This window comes from Bos indicus x Bos taurus, chromosome 4, assembly GCF_003369695.1.
Source record: "Bos indicus x Bos taurus breed Angus x Brahman F1 hybrid chromosome 4, Bos_hybrid_MaternalHap_v2.0, whole genome shotgun sequence".
Taxonomy (NCBI): domain Eukaryota; kingdom Metazoa; phylum Chordata; class Mammalia; order Artiodactyla; family Bovidae; genus Bos; species Bos indicus x Bos taurus.
In genome coordinates this window covers 114,829,109-114,844,842 of record NC_040079.1, presented here as the reverse complement: position 1 = coordinate 114,844,842, position 15,734 = coordinate 114,829,109, and positions in this window count along the sequence as shown.

Sequence of the window (15,734 nt, the reverse complement as noted above, 5' to 3'; positions counted from 1 at the left end):
AGCCTCTTGATGAAAGTGTAAGTGGAGAGTGAAAAAGTTGGCTTAAAGCTCAACATTCAGAAAACTAAGATCATGGCATCCGGTCCTACCACTTCATGGGAAATAGATGGGGAAACAGTGGAAACAGTGTCAGACTTTATTTTTCTGGGCTCCAAAATCTCTACAGATGGTGACTGCAGCCATGAAATTAAAAGACGCTTACTCCTTGGAAAGAAAGTTATGACCAACCTAGATAGCATATTCAAAAGCAGAGACATTACTTTGCCAACAAAGGTTCGTCTAGTCAAGGCTATGGTTTTTCCTGTGGTCATGTATGGATGTGAGAGTTTGACTGTGAAGAAGGCTGAGCACCGAAGAATTGATGCTTTTGAACTGTGGTGTTGGAGAAGACTCTTGAGAGTCCCTTGGACTGCAAGGAGATCCAACCAGTCCATTCTGAAGGAGATCAGCCCTGGGATTTCTTTGGAAGGAATGATGCTAAAGCTGAAACTCTAGTACTTTGGCCACCTCATGCGAAGAATTGACTCATTGGAAAAGACTCTGATGCTGGGAGGGATTGGGGGCAGGAGGAGAAGGGGACGACAGAGGATGAGCTGGCTGGATGGCATCACTGACTCAATGGACGTGAATCTGAGTGAACTCCGGGAGTTGGTGATGGACAGGGAGGCCTGGCGTGCTGCGATTCATGGGGTTGCAAAGAGTAGGACACGACTGAGCGACTGATCTGATCTGAATATTCCATTGTGTATATGTACCACAGCTTTCTTATCCATTTATCTGCTGATGGACATCTAGGTTGCTTCCCTGTCCTGGCTATTATAAACAGTGCTGCGATGAACATTGGGGTACATGTGTCTCTTTCAATTCTGGTTTCCTCGGTGTGTATGCCCAGCAGTGGGATTGCTGGGTCCTAAGGCAGTTCTATTACCAGTTTTTTAAGGAATCTCCACACTGTTCTCCATAGTGGCTGTACTAGTTTGCATTCCCACCAACAGTGTAAGAGGGTTCCCTTTTCTCCACACCCTCTCCAGCATTTATTGCTTGTAGACTTTTGGATCGCAGCCATTCTGACTGACATGAGATGGTACCTCATTGTGGTTTTGATTTGCATTTCTCTGATAATGAGTGATGTTGAGCATCTTTTCATGTGTTTGTTAGCCATATATATGTCTTCTTTGGAGAAATGTCTGTTTAGTTCTTTGGCCCATTTTATGATTGGGTCATTTATTTTTCTGGAATTGAGCTGCAGGAGTTGCTTGTATATTTTTGAGATTAGTTGTTTGTCAGTTGCTTCATTTGCTATTATTTTCTCCCATTCTGAAGGCTGTCTTTTCATCTTGCCTACAGTTTCCTTCGTTGTGCAAAAGCTTTTAAGTTTAATTAGGTCCCATTTGTTTATTTTTGCTTTTATTTCTATTACTCTGGGAGGTGGGTCATAGAGGATCCTGCTGTGATTTATGTCAGAGAGTGTTTTGCCTATGTTTTCCTCTAGGAATTTTATAGTTTCTGTCTTACATTTATGAGTTTATTTTTGTGTATGATATTAGAAAGTGTTCTAGTTTCATTCTTTTACAAGTGGTTGACCAGTTTTCCCAGCAGCACTTGTTAAAGAGATTGTCTTTTCTTCATTGTATATTCTTGCCTCTTTTGTCAAACATAATGTGTCCTAGGTGTGTGGATTTATCTCTGGGCTTTCTATTTTGTTCCACTGATCTATATTTCTGTCTTTGTGCCAGTACCATACTGTCTTGATGACTGTGGCTTTGTGCCTGAAGTCAAGCAGGCTGATTCCTCCAGTTCCATTCTTCTTTAGATTGCTTTGGCTATTCGAGGTTTTTTGTATTTCCATATGAATTGTGAAATTATTTGTTCCAGTTCTCTGAAAAATACCATTGGTAGCTTGATAGGGATTGCATTGACATCAGTGTCACCTCCAGATTTTCTTCTGAAGTTTTTACAGGTTTTGTTGATCCTTGTGTGGGGGTTATAGGTCATGATTGATTTCTTGCTGAGTCACTGTGGTTTTCATAGGTCTCAAATTCAGATTTACACTTTTTTAAAAAAAATTGGTCATTCTGTTCATTCATTTTCTGATGTTCCAGCCTTAGGGAGGTTATTTATTTGGTGGTTGATAGCTACAACACAGCATTTGAAGCTTTTGAGAGAATACAGTGCACCAGAGAGACTACTGTGATTATTATAAGTAAGATAATGTCCGCGGTGTAGTTTGGAGCCATGGCCCTAAGACAAAAGTGAGTCAAATCACATAGGTCAAAGAAAGGCCCACCAAAGGATGCTCTTTCTTCAGCCAAGTAGCTTGTTCAGTGGTCTTATGTAGCTGAGTCTCAACTTCCCCAGAAGTATCAATCCAAGTGCAGCAGGTGGTAACTGGCCACAGCACAGACACCTCCTTCTTCAGTTAAAAGATAACAGGGACTGTCCTTTGACCAGAACAATCTTGGCAGGGAATAAAGAATCTTTATTGGCAGATTCTGCAGTATCTTCAAGAGTTAAGGAGAGGTTCTTGATCCTACTCCCAGCACTGACCCTGAACCAGGGAGGTGAGGACCTGCCAGAGGAAGCAAACTCTGAACCATGAAGACCCCTGAGTAGGTCCTGTCTGATCGAGCAATGTAAATCCAGGAGAGCTGACCAATGAGGCATCTCACCTTGAGAGTGGACAGTTAGGGGTGCAGTCATGGCCCGGTCAGGTAGCAACAACTAGGCACTCATAGGCCTCATGGGGAATGAAAACCACCACAAACAAAGACAAATCCTGTCTGGGCACAAACTGCTTGCGGCCTTGTCTGATGATTGCAAGTCAAAGGGACAGCGGTAATTCCAAGTGACAGTTGCAAGGAATTGGGTCAGGCTGGTATGATTTTCCCAGCGAAAGGGATGCCTCCATCACAGAAGACTGTGGAATGTATACCCCAAGTGGAAAACACATTTTCTAACAATTTCTTTGCCACTGTGAGAGCCTCAGCCTTGCAGCAGGGGAAGACTGCAACTGATCTGGAAGACGTACACACAACAAGAACATACTGACAGCCGTTCCTGAGTGGCACTTGAATGAATCCAGCTGCAGGTGCCGTCGGGTCCAGAGGGAGGAGGTCTGAGCCCTCTGGGGACAAAAATAGATTTTCCAGGATTATGGAGCTGACAGGTCAGATATCAGTGGTAAATTACTTTTGCAATGTTATAGAAGTCCCCCCACCAATGTTTATTCATAATTTGAGTCATCTTAACTGTACCATTCCCTTCACGGATCACAGCCTTGTCAGGGCGAAGGGGCTTGCATAACCCAATTAAGCTATGAGCCATGCCATGCAGGGCCACCCAAAACAGACAGGTTATAGTGAAGAGTTCTGACAAAATGTGGTCCACTGGAGAAGGAGATCACAAACCACTCCAGTATCCTTGCCACCAGAACCCCATAAACAATATGAAAAGGCAAAAAAAAAAAAAAGTGACACTGGAATAAGAGCCCCCAGGTCAGAAAGTGTCCAGTATGCTACTGGGGAAAAGCAGGGAGCAATTACTAACAGCTCCAGAAAGAATGGAGAGGCTGGGCCAGAGTGGAAGGGACACTTGGTTATGGCTGTCTGCTGGTAAGAGTAAAGCCTGAGGCTATATGGACAATATTTCACAGGGACCTCAAATGTTAGGTCCATGAGTCAAGGTAAATTGGACGTAGCCAAGCAGATGGCAAGAGTAAACATCGACATCTTAGAAATCAGTGAACTAAAATGGATGGGAATGGGCAATTTTAATTCAGATGACCATTATATCTACTACTGTGGGCAAGGAGCCCTTAGAAGAAATGGAGTAGCCCTCATAGTCAACAAAAGAGTCCAAAATGCAATATTTGGGTGTAACCTCAAAGATGACAGAGTGATCTCAGTTCATTTCTAAGGCAAAACATCACAGTAGTCCAAGTCTCTGCCTCAACTGCTAATGCCAAAGGAGCTGAAGTTGACCAGATATATGAAGAGCTACCATACCTTCTAGAATTAACACCAAAAAAGATGTTCTCTTCATCATAGGGGATTGAAATGCTTAAGTAGGAAGTCAAGAGACACCTGGAGTAACATGTAAGTTTGGCCTTGGAGTACAAAGTGAAGCAGGGGTTCATAACATTGTACAGGAGGCAGACCAAAACCAACCCAAAGAAAAAGAAATTCAAGGAGGCAAAGTGATTGTCTGAGGAGGCTTTACAAATAGTTGAGAAAAGAAGTGAAGTAAAAGGCACAGGAGAAAGGGAAAGACATACAAAACTGAATGCAGAGCTCCAGAGAATAGCAAGGAGAGATAGGAAGGCCTTCTTAAATGAGCAATGCAAAGAAATAGAGGAAAATAGTAGAATGAGAAGGACGAGAGATCTCTTCAAGAAAATTGGAGATATCGAGGGAAATTTTCATTCAAGGATGGGCACAATAAAGGACAGAAATGGTAAGGACCTAACAGAAGCAGAAGACATTAAGAAGAGGTGGCAAGAATAGACAGATGAACTATACAAAAAAGGTCTTAAAACCCAGGTAACCACGATGGTGTGATCACTCCCCTAGAGTCAGACATCCTGGAGTCTGAAGTCAAGTCTTAGGAAGCATCACTATGAACAAAGCTAGAGGAGGTGATAGATCTCCAGCTGAGCTATTTCAAATTCTAAAAGGTGATGCTGTTAAAGGGCTGGACTCAATATGCCAGTAAATTTTGAAAACTCAGCAGTGGCCACAGGACAGGAAAAGATCAGTCTTCATCCCAATTTCAAAGCAATGTTAAAGCATGCTCAACCTAGGACAACTGTGCTCACTTCCCATCCTAAAGAGGTTATGCTCAAAATCCATCAAGCTAAGCTTCAGCAGCACTTGAATTGAGAACTTCCTGATATATAAGCTGGGTTTAGAAAAGGCAGAGGAACCAAAGGTCAAATTGCCAACATTCATTGGATCATAGAGAAACCAAGAGAATTCCAGAAAAACATCTGCTTCATTGGCTATGCTAAAACCTTTGACTGTGTGGATCACAAAAAACTGTTGAAAATTCTTAAAAAGATAGGAATACCAGAACATTTTACCCATCTCCTGAGAAACCTGTATGTCAGTTAAGAAGCAACAGAATCAGACATGGAACAAAAGACTGGTTCAAAATTGGAGTAGGAGTACAACAAGGCTGTGTATTGTCACCCTGTTTATTTAACTTCTATGCAGAGTACATCATGCAAAATGCTGGGCTGGATGAATCACAAACTGATATCAAGATTGCCAGGAGAAATATCAATAACCTCAGATATGCTGGTGATACCACTCTAATGGCAGAAAGTGAAGAGGAACTAAGGTGCCTCTTGATTAGGGTGCAAGGGGAGAGTGAAAAAGCGGGCTTGAAACTCAACATTCAAAAAAACTAAGATCATGGCATCCAGTCCCATCACTTCATGGCAAACAGAAGGGGAAAAGGAGGCAATGACAAATTTTACTTTCCTGGGCTCCAAAATCACTGTGGATGGTGACTGCAGCCATGAAATTAAAAGACATTTGCTTCTTGGAAGGAAAGCTATGACAAACCTGGACAGCATATTCAAAAGCAGAGACACCACTTTGCCAACAAAGGTCCGTAGAATCAAAGCTAGGGTTTCTCCAGTAGCCATGTATCAGTATGTGAGAGTTGGACCATAAAAAAGGCCTAGAGCCAAAGAATTGATGCTTTCGAATTGTATTGCTTAGAGAAGATTCTGAGAGTCTCTTGGACAGCAAGGAGATCAGATCAGTCAATCCTAATGGAAATCAACCCTGAATATTCATTGGAAGGAATGCTTATTCTGCTGCTGAAGCTGAAGCTCCAATACTTTGGCCACCTGTTGCAAAGAGCCAACTCATTGGAAAAGACCCTGATGCTGGGGAAGTTTAAAGGCAAAAGGAGAAGAGGGTGGCAGAGGATGAGATGGTTAGATAACATCACTGACTTAATGGACATGAATTTGAGCAAACTCCAGGAGACCATAAATGACAGGGGAGCCTGGCATACTGCAGCCCATGGCATTACAAAGAGTCAGACATGACTTAGTGACTGAACTGCAGCAATGGCACCTTGGTGGGTGAAGGAAGGCAGAAACCGTTAACAGTGGGGTTTACCAGGAAGCTGGTAGGAATCAAATGGCTTGTTTCCCACAGCACTGACTGTTCATTGAACTGACAGCCATGGTCGGTCCATCTTAATTTCTCTGGTTCAGGCACAGACTACTGCCATGTTACAAGGATATAAGAAAAGCAAAAGTCTGGCAACAAGGGGTCCTCTTTTGCAGAGACAAGATCGACTTCATCCACCTGGGCCACCACATTTACAGATTCTGTTGCTGCTGCCTTTGCAAGAAGGTCAGTCAGAGTGAGGCCCTCATAGTCAAGTTCAGTCTTTTTTAGTTGGAGCCTCAGTTTCAATAAAAGCAATTTCAGAAGATAAAAGAAGAGTAGTAAGAAGGTCATTTGCCTGCTGCCTGTTTTTCACTGGGTTCTTAGAGGATGAAAGAAAAACTCTTTACTTTTGTAACATCCTCAAATCATGGCTGACCCTAAAGGCATATGGGCTGTCAGTGTAAGCATTGTCCTGCCATCGGGCAGCTCAGAGAAGGGCATGCCTCTCTGCTCCTTGGGCTGATTGAACTTGTGGGAGATTTCCCCTCTCAAGCAGTGCATGTTGGGTAATAACGGCCTAACCAACTTGGAAATTCCCTTTCCCATTTTTACGGTCTGATTCATCAACAGACAAAATTAAATCAGGATTAGTTTCACAAATCAGGACCTGGGGTCAGAAAATGGAACATTATTATCTCACAGTCCTGAAGCTCACCTTCGTCAGGAGAGACAGTGATACAGCAGGGCTAAGAATGTTGTAACAGTTCAGATGCAGATTAGGTAGTGAAATCAGAAAGGTCTCATAGGAAGTTAACCTGCTGGCAGAGAAACATTGAGTCAATTCATTATTCAGGAGACTTTGGACAGCATGTGGAGTTTGTAAATCACTGTCATTTCTTAAGATCCAATCCTCTGAGGCTTCTCCTAACTCTGTTTCAGCACCTAAAGTCAGTTCGACAGGCAAGAGCAACTGAATCCAGTTGTGTGCTGTAATAGGCAAAGGGCTTGTGTTCGTTGCTACTTTCCTGTGTGAACATCCCCAAGGGCTCAGTTATCTCCTTTATAACTTATTAAGGTGAACAGCGGGCTTTGCTGGTGGCACAGCGGTAAAGAATCTGCCTGCCAATGCAGGAAACAAAAGAGATGCTAGTTTGATCCCTGGGTCAGGAAGATCCCCTGGAGGAGGAAATGGCAACCTCCTCCAGTATTCTTGCTGGGTGAATCCCATGGACAGAGGAGCCTGGTGGGCTACAGTCCCTGGGGTGAATAGTTGTGAATAGCTGGGTAGCCCTAGAGCAGGTGGTTCTTATCCTGCCTTTCTTGGTCTTATAAAGACCAGCTTAAGATCATCTTTCCAAGGTGAGTCCATAAGGAAAATTAGGAACCCACAGTCTCCAATAGCCAGGCAGGCTTAGGAAGCCATGGAGCTGTCACTGAGTTGTGGCATACAGCCTTCTTGGATTAGCTTCAATCTGGAGATGACTCGATTCCTTCAGCAGTTAGATGATGATCGAGCTAATGAAAACTGTCTAGAGATCATTGTAATTTTTCTTTAGAGATTTTATGTCCTTTTCCAGCTAACTGTCTCAGCAAATACATTGAATTCATAAATGGGCATCTCTCCACATAGCAGAGGTCATCCACGTGCTCTAGAGGGTTGATGTCCTGGGATCTGGAGTCTGCTTACATCTCAGTGGGACACTTGGGAGAAATAAGCAGGGGCCTTGGTGAACCTTTGAAGTGTAACTGTCTATGCACAATGTTGATTATTCCAAGTGGACACAAACAGATCTTGGCTGTCAGGACCTACAGGGATGCTCAGGAAGACTGAACAAAGGTCCACAACAGGAAACCATTCTGATTCTGGTGGAACTGGTGACAAAAGAGTGTTTGGTTCCGAACAACTGGGAAATGCGGAAGAACTATCTTGTTAATAGATTCTGCCTTGGTGGCTCAGACAGTAAAGAATCTGCATGCCATGCAGGAAACCCAGGTTCGATCCCTGGGTCAGGAAGATCCCCTGGAGAAGGGCATGGCAACCCACTCAGTATTCTTGCCTAGAGAATTCCATGGACAGAGGAGTCTGGTGGGCTCCAGTCCATGGGTGGCAATGAATCGGACATGACTGAGCAACTAGCACTTTCTTTCTATTTTTCCTTAATAGATTTCAAATCCTGGACAATTCACTATCCCCTCCCATCAGGCATCCAGATGGGCAAGGTCAGCATGTCACAGGAACTAGTGCAGGGAAAGTTCAGCCCATGGGTGAATTGCTCTTCTACTCTTGGGGTGAGGTCTTGTATGGCTTTGGGTTTTAGTAGCTGTTGAGGCAGTTGGAAAGAGGTTTAGTTGTGTCTATCGGAGAAGGCAATGGCACCCCACTCCAGTACTCTTGCCTGGAAAATCCCATAGACAGAGGAGCCTGGTGGGCTGCAGTCCATGGGGTCGCGAAGAGTCGGACATGACTGAGCGACTTCACTTTCACTTTTCACTTTCATGCATTGGAGAAGGAAATGACAACCCACTCCAGTGTTCTTGCCTGGAGAATCCCAGGGACCGGGGAGCCCGGTGGGCTGCTGTCTCTGGGGTCGCACAGAGTCGGACACGACTGAAGCGACTTAGCAGTAGCAGCAACGGAATATTTATAGGTTCTACACTTTTTATTCTCTCAATGTTAGTAGCCTGCAGAAGCTGTGGTTAAATTAGGGGTCTTCTTCTGGAATTCTTCCTCTTCTATATCAAGGATAGATTGAAAGGAATGGAGAAGATCAGGTTCAGGTTGGTCAGGATATTCTAGTTTGGAAAGGAGATATCTGTTTCACGGACTCACTGGGGCTGTGTTACAGAGCGAAAGAGAACTCTTTTCATTGATAGGTCCCAGAGCCATTTGTACTGGTTGAGATAGAAACTCCCTCTGAATTTTCTTACCCTACTACAGAAACTTCTTTTTCACTCTGAGGAGTTTTCTCTATGAGAATGAGGTTTAAAGTAGAGAGTGTAGCTCCAGTATCTACTAAAATTTGGCAAGATTCTCTGTTGACTTTAATTTTAGTTTCCCCTTGACTGGTTAAGGGCATCTGTGGTAGCTGTTTACAGGACAAGCCATCAGAGTCTCAAGAGTTCTGAAAGGGGCCCATATGGGGCCTCTTTCAGGGGCAGATATGAGGCACTTGAGTTGGTGTGGAAGGATCTGCATAAGAACTTTGAGGACAATCTTTTTTCCAGTGTCCCAGTGGATTACAAATGAGACAGCAACTCCTGGACAAGCGCCTTGATGATGGACCCCCAGGAGGGTATCACACACCCAGTGTGATTTTAGGTGCCTGGCCTTGGAGCTGTTGCAGCTGTGAAGTTAGCAACTTGGCAGATTTTTGTTTATGGTCCTTCTCCAGAGTTCTTTCGAAGTGCTTAGCTGTGGTCACGAGTTCAGTCAGACTGGTGGCTTCTCATCCTATTTTCTGCCTTTGGAAAATCCACTCATCTCAGGAGATAATCCAGTTACAAATAAGGCTACTAGAGCAGGCTGGGTAACTTCATCTACTATATGAAACCCAGGATGCCTTAGGAAGAGCCCTTCCAGGTGGACTTTTAACATAATAAGTCTAACACAGACTTTTATATATATATATATATATATATATATATGCATGTTTGAGTCATAAACCAATCACAGCAGGCAGAACTAAGAATGGCTTTGAAAAGTGTTTGCTATTTGTGAGCTTTCCCAATCCATAAGGGGGGCATGTTGAACACAGGTTCTCCAATGTTATCCTCAGGATTGTGCCATTCTGCTTCTTGTACCCATTTTTGGGACTTCCTCAAGGCACACCAGCATGGGCATAAGCTAATAAATGCAGTCCAAGGTCATAGACTCTGATAAGGATTCTAAATTCTTCAGAAAACTTTGGTGGATCCTCCTTGGGGATAGAAATTTCCCTTAGTTTTGTCTTTGACAGAGGAATGAAAGATATTCAAGGAGGATCTCCTACAGCCTCAGCTGGTTGTTTAATAGTCTCTTCAGAGTGGAAAGACAGTCTAGATAGAGAAATATACAATGTGAGTATTCAGGCATCTTTCCATTTCTCCCTCCTTTTTTTTGAGAAAGGTACACCCTTTCTCAGTGTAGAGTTCCAGAGAAAAGCAGGAGAGACAAGAAGACCTTATTCAGTGAACAGTGCAAAGAAATAGAGGAAAACAACAGAAAGGAAAAGTCTAGAGATCTCTTCAAGTAAATTAGAGATATCAAAGGGACATTTCATCCAAAGATGGGCACAATAAAGGACAGAAATGGTGAAGACCTAGTAGAAGCAGAAGAGATCAAGAAGAGATGGAAAAAATATACAGAAGAACTGTGGGAAAAAGATCTTAATGACCTGGATAACCATGATGGCATAGTCTCTCACTCAAAGCCAGACATTCTGGAGTGTGAAGTCAAGTGGGCCTTAGGAAACAGTGTTGCCAATAAAGCTAGTGGAGGTGATGGAACTCCAGCAGAGCTATTTAAAACCCTCAAAGATTCATCTATTAAAGTGCTGCACTCAGTATGTCAGCAAATTTGGGAAACAGCAGTGGCCACAGGACTGGAAAAGGTCAATCCTCACCCCAATTCCCCAGAAAGGTGGTACTAAAGAATGTTCAAACCACCAGACAAATGCACTTGTCTCCCATGCTAGTAAGGTTATGTTCAAAATCCTCCAAGCCATGCTTCAGCATTACGTGAACCGAGAACTTCCAGATGTTCAAGCTGGATTTAGAAAAGACAGAGGAGATAGAGATAAAATCGCCAACATTCACTGGATCACACACAAAGCAAGGGAAGTCCAGAAAAACATCTACCTCTGTTTCATTGACTACACTAAAGCCTTTGACTATGTGGATCAAAACAAACCCTGGAAAACTCTTAAAGACGTGGAAATACCAGACCATCTTACCTATCTCCTGAGAAACCTGTATGTGGGTCAAGAAACAACAATTAGAACTCCATATGGAACAACTGACGGGATCAGGATTGAGAAAGGAGTACAACAAGGCTATTTATTGTCATCCTGTTTATTTAACTTATATGAAATGCCAGGCTGGATGAGTTACAAGGTGGAATCAAGTTACAAGCTGTTGACATGGTATTATCCACATCAACAGAGGAACCAAGGAGCCTCTTGATGAGGGTGAAGAAGGAGAGTGAAAAAGCCAGCTTAAAACTCAGTATTAAAAAAATTCTAAGATCATGGCATCCAATACCATTGCTTCATGGCAAATAGAAGGGGAAAAGGTGGAAGCAGTGACAGATTTCTTGGGCTCTAAAATCACTGCAGATGGTGACTGTAGCCATGAAATTAGAAGAGCCTGCTTGGCAGGAAAGCTATGACAAACCTAGACAGTGTGTTAAAAAGCAAAGACATCACTTTGCCAACAAAGGTCTGTATCATCAAGGCTATGGTCTTTCCGATAGTCATGTATGGCTGTGAGAGCTGGGAAAAAGAAAAAAACAGAGCACCAAAGAATTGATGCTCTCAAACTGTGGTGCTGGAGAAGACTCTTGAGAGTCCCTTGGATTGCAAGGATCACAACAAACTGTGGAAAATTCTGACAGAGTTGGGAATACCAGACCACCTGACATACCTCTTGAGAAATCTGTATGCAGGTCAGGAAGCAACTAGAATTGGACACAGAACAAAAGACTGGTTCCAAATAGGAGAAGGAGTACGTCAAGGCTGTATATTGTCACCCTGCTTATTTAACTTATATGCAGAGTACATCAAGAGAAACGCTGGGCTGGAAGAAGCACAAGCTGGAATCAAGATTGCTGGGAGAAATATCAATAACCTGCATATCTGATATGCAGATGACAGCACCCCTCAGGCAGAAAGTGAAGAAGAACTAAAGAGCCTCTTGATGAAAGTGAAAGAGGAGAGTGAAAATGTTGGCTTAAAACTCAACATTCAGAAAACTAAGATCATGGCATCTGATCCCATCACTTCATGGGAAATAGATGGGGAAAGAGTGGAAACAGTGTCAGACTTTATTTTTTGGGCTCCAAAATCACTGCAGATGGTGACTGCAGCCATGAAATTAAAAGACGCTTACTCCTTGGAAGGAAAGTTATGACCAACCTAGATAGCATATTCAAAAGCAGAGACGTTACTTTGCCAATAAAGGTCCATCTAGTCAAGGCTATGGTTTTTCCAGTGGTCATGTATGGATGTGAGAGTTGGACTATAAAGAAAGCTGAGCGCCAAAGAATTGATGCTTTTGAACTGTGGTGTTGGAGAAGACTCTTGAGAGTCCCTTGGACTTCAAGGAGATCCAACCAGTCCATCCTAAAGGAGATCAGTCCTGGATGTTCATTGGAAGGACTGATGTTGAAGCTGAAACTCCAATACTTGGGCCATTTAATGCGAAGAAATGACTCATTGGAAAAGACCCTGAGGCTGAGAAAGATTGAGGGCAGGAGGAGAAGGGGACGACAGAGGAAGAGATGGCTGGATGGCATCACCGACTCAATGGACATGTGTTTGGGTGGACTCCAAGAGATGATGATGGACAGGGAGGCCTGGCGTGCTGCAGTCCATAGGGTTGCAAAGACTCAAACATGAGTGACTGAACAACAGCTACTACTCAGGTAGAGGAGGATAGAGGGGATCTGGAGAAGTCATGTCAGTCTTTTTGCCTTTTGTTTCAGGTACCTCTTGTGTTTTTTATTTTTCATTAACCTTTTCTAATGAATTTTTCAGTGAAGATATTTTGGAATCTTGAAGACTTTTGGATGTTTCTGCATACTAATTAAATAGGTGTTTTTATTCTGTGTGTGTGCTTGGGGAAACCTTGCTTTCAAGTGCACTTCTTCAGTGAATGATCTTGTCTTGTTAAAACATTCCCGATAATGGTCATTATCATCCTAGTATTGATATTAGTAACACTTTGACATTTTCATAGATATCTACACCTTTGGAGAGTAGAGATCTTAGACCTAAAATTAGCTGGTGAGCTGGAATGTGATGTGCTTAGCTCTTTGAAACTGATGGATCCCATGTCTTTAGCTAAGCCTTAGGCCTCTTAGAGTCAAATTAATACCTAAGAAGGATGTGCTATTGGGTTGGGGATTATGTGGAGTTTTACAGTACACCTCATTGCACCAAAATTTTCTTAAAGTTGGCAAGTGACCTAGTATTAATCTAACTCTTTCTGTGACCAACTTGTGGTAGCATGAGAATCTTAGGTGAGGAGTAGAAATATGGGAATAGCTTTTAAGTGATCGAACTTCATCTACCAACTTTGTGGCTTTGAGGGCTTTCCAGAGTCCCAGTAGTAATAGCCCTCGCCTCATGTGTACATTCACAGAAACCAACAGCAGCCAGAGAAACAGAACTGTGGACACCAGCATAACCAAAGACAAGCTTCTGCAGACCACCCCCAAACCAAAAACAAAAGAGGTCCTTGGTGCACAGCGTCAGCTATTCCCGTCATGGAACCATGAATGAAGTCAGGAGATACCAACAACTGGGGGCTGTGAATTAACCAAGGGCTAGGGACCAGGGTTCCAGGGGGAAGTGTCTACTGATTCAAGCTGGCCTGCCCTGGACTGGAAAGCCAGTTAGGTCCAGAGCTATGTGCAAAAGACAGTGGAGCTCAGAACCAAGAGGAAATTGCCCACGGCCCTTGTAAAGAGAGAAAGAACTCAAAGTGGGTGCAGGTGCAACACTTGTGCTTCTCATTGTCCCTGAAGCTGCCCAAGGTCTCCTTCAGATCACAGCGCTGCCACCAACAGTGATTCAAAAAAGTTAAACTGAGCACATTTAAAAAATCTTATTGATTTTAAGCATTCATGAATAGGGCAGTTTCACATCTAGCAAGTGGAAAGGATACATACAAACCAAAGGAGGTTATTCAGCAGCGTGTTGTTCAGCCTCCATATGTTGGAATTTTTAATAGTTTTTCTCCTGTAATTGAGATCTAATCTTACTGCATTGTAGTCAGAAAAGATGCTTGGAATGATTTCAATTTTTTTTTAATTTACCAAGGCTAGATTTATGGCCCAGGATGTGATCTATCCTGGAGAAGGTTCCGTGTGCACTTGAGAAAAATGTGAAATTCATTGTTTTGGGGTGAAATGTCCTATAGATATCAATTAGGTCTAACTGGTCTATTGTATCATTTAAAATTTGTATTTCTTTGTTAATTTTCTGTTTAGTTGATCTATCCATAGGTGTGAGTGGGGTATTAAAGTCTCCCACTATTATTGTGTTATTGTTAATTTCCCCTTTCATACTTGTTAGCATTTGTCTTACATATTGCAGTGCTCATATGTTGGGTGCATATATATTTATAATTGTTATATCTTCTTCTTGGATTGATCCTTTGATCATTATGTAGTGTCCTTCTTTGTCTCTTTTCACAGCCTTTGTTTTAAAGTCTATTTTATCTGATATGAGTATTGCTACTCCTGGTTTGTTTTGATCTCTATTTTCATGGAATATCTTTTTCCAGCCCTTCACTTTCAGTCTATATGTGTCCCCTGTTTTGAGGTGGGTCTCTTGTAGACAACATATATAGGGGTCTTGTTTTTATATCCATTCAGCCAGTCTTTGTCTTTTGGTTGGGGCATTCAACCCATTTATGTTTAAGGTAATTATTGGTAAGTATGATCCCATTGCCATTTACTTTATTGTTTTGGGTTTGAGTTTAAATATGCATAGAAATGAATGAAAATTAAAACACAACAACCCCAAATCTATGGGACACTGTAAAAGCAGTGCTAAGGGGAAAGTTCATAGCAATACAGGCATACCTCAAGAAACAAGTCAAATAAATAACCTAACTCTACACCTAAAGCAACTAGAAAAGGAAGAAATGAAGAACCCCAGGGTTAGTAGAAGGAAAGAAATCTTAAAAATTAGGTCAGAAATAAATGCAAAAGAAACAAAGGAGACCATAGCAAAAATCAAAAAAGCCAAATGGTTCTTTGAAAGGATAAATAAAATTGACAAACCATTAGCCAGACTCATCAAGAAACAAAGGGAGAAAAATCAAATCAATAAAATTAGAAATGAAAACGGAGAAATCACAACAGATAACACAGAAATACAAAGGATCATAAGAGACTACTATCAGCAATTATATGCCAATAAAATGGACAACGTGGAAGAAATGGACAAATACTTAGAAAAGTACAACTTTCCAAAACTGAACCAGGAAGAAATAGAAAATCTTAACAGACCCATCACAAGCACGGAAATTGAAACTATAATCAGAAATCTTCCAGCAAACAAAAGCCTAGGTCCAGACAGCCTCACAGCTGAATTCTACCAAAAATTTAGAGAAGAGCTAACACCTATCCTACTCAAACTCTTCCAGAAAATTGCAGAGGAAGGTAAACTTCCAAACTCATTCTATAAGGCCACCATCACCCTAATACCAAAACCTGACAAAGATGCCACAAAAAAAGAAAACTACAGGCCAATATCACTGATGAACATAGATGCAAAAATCCTTAACAAAATTCTAGCAATCAGAATCCAACAACACATTAAAAAGATCATACACCATGACCAAGTGAGCTTTATCCTAGGGATTCAAGGATTCTTCAATATCTGCAAATCAATCAATGTA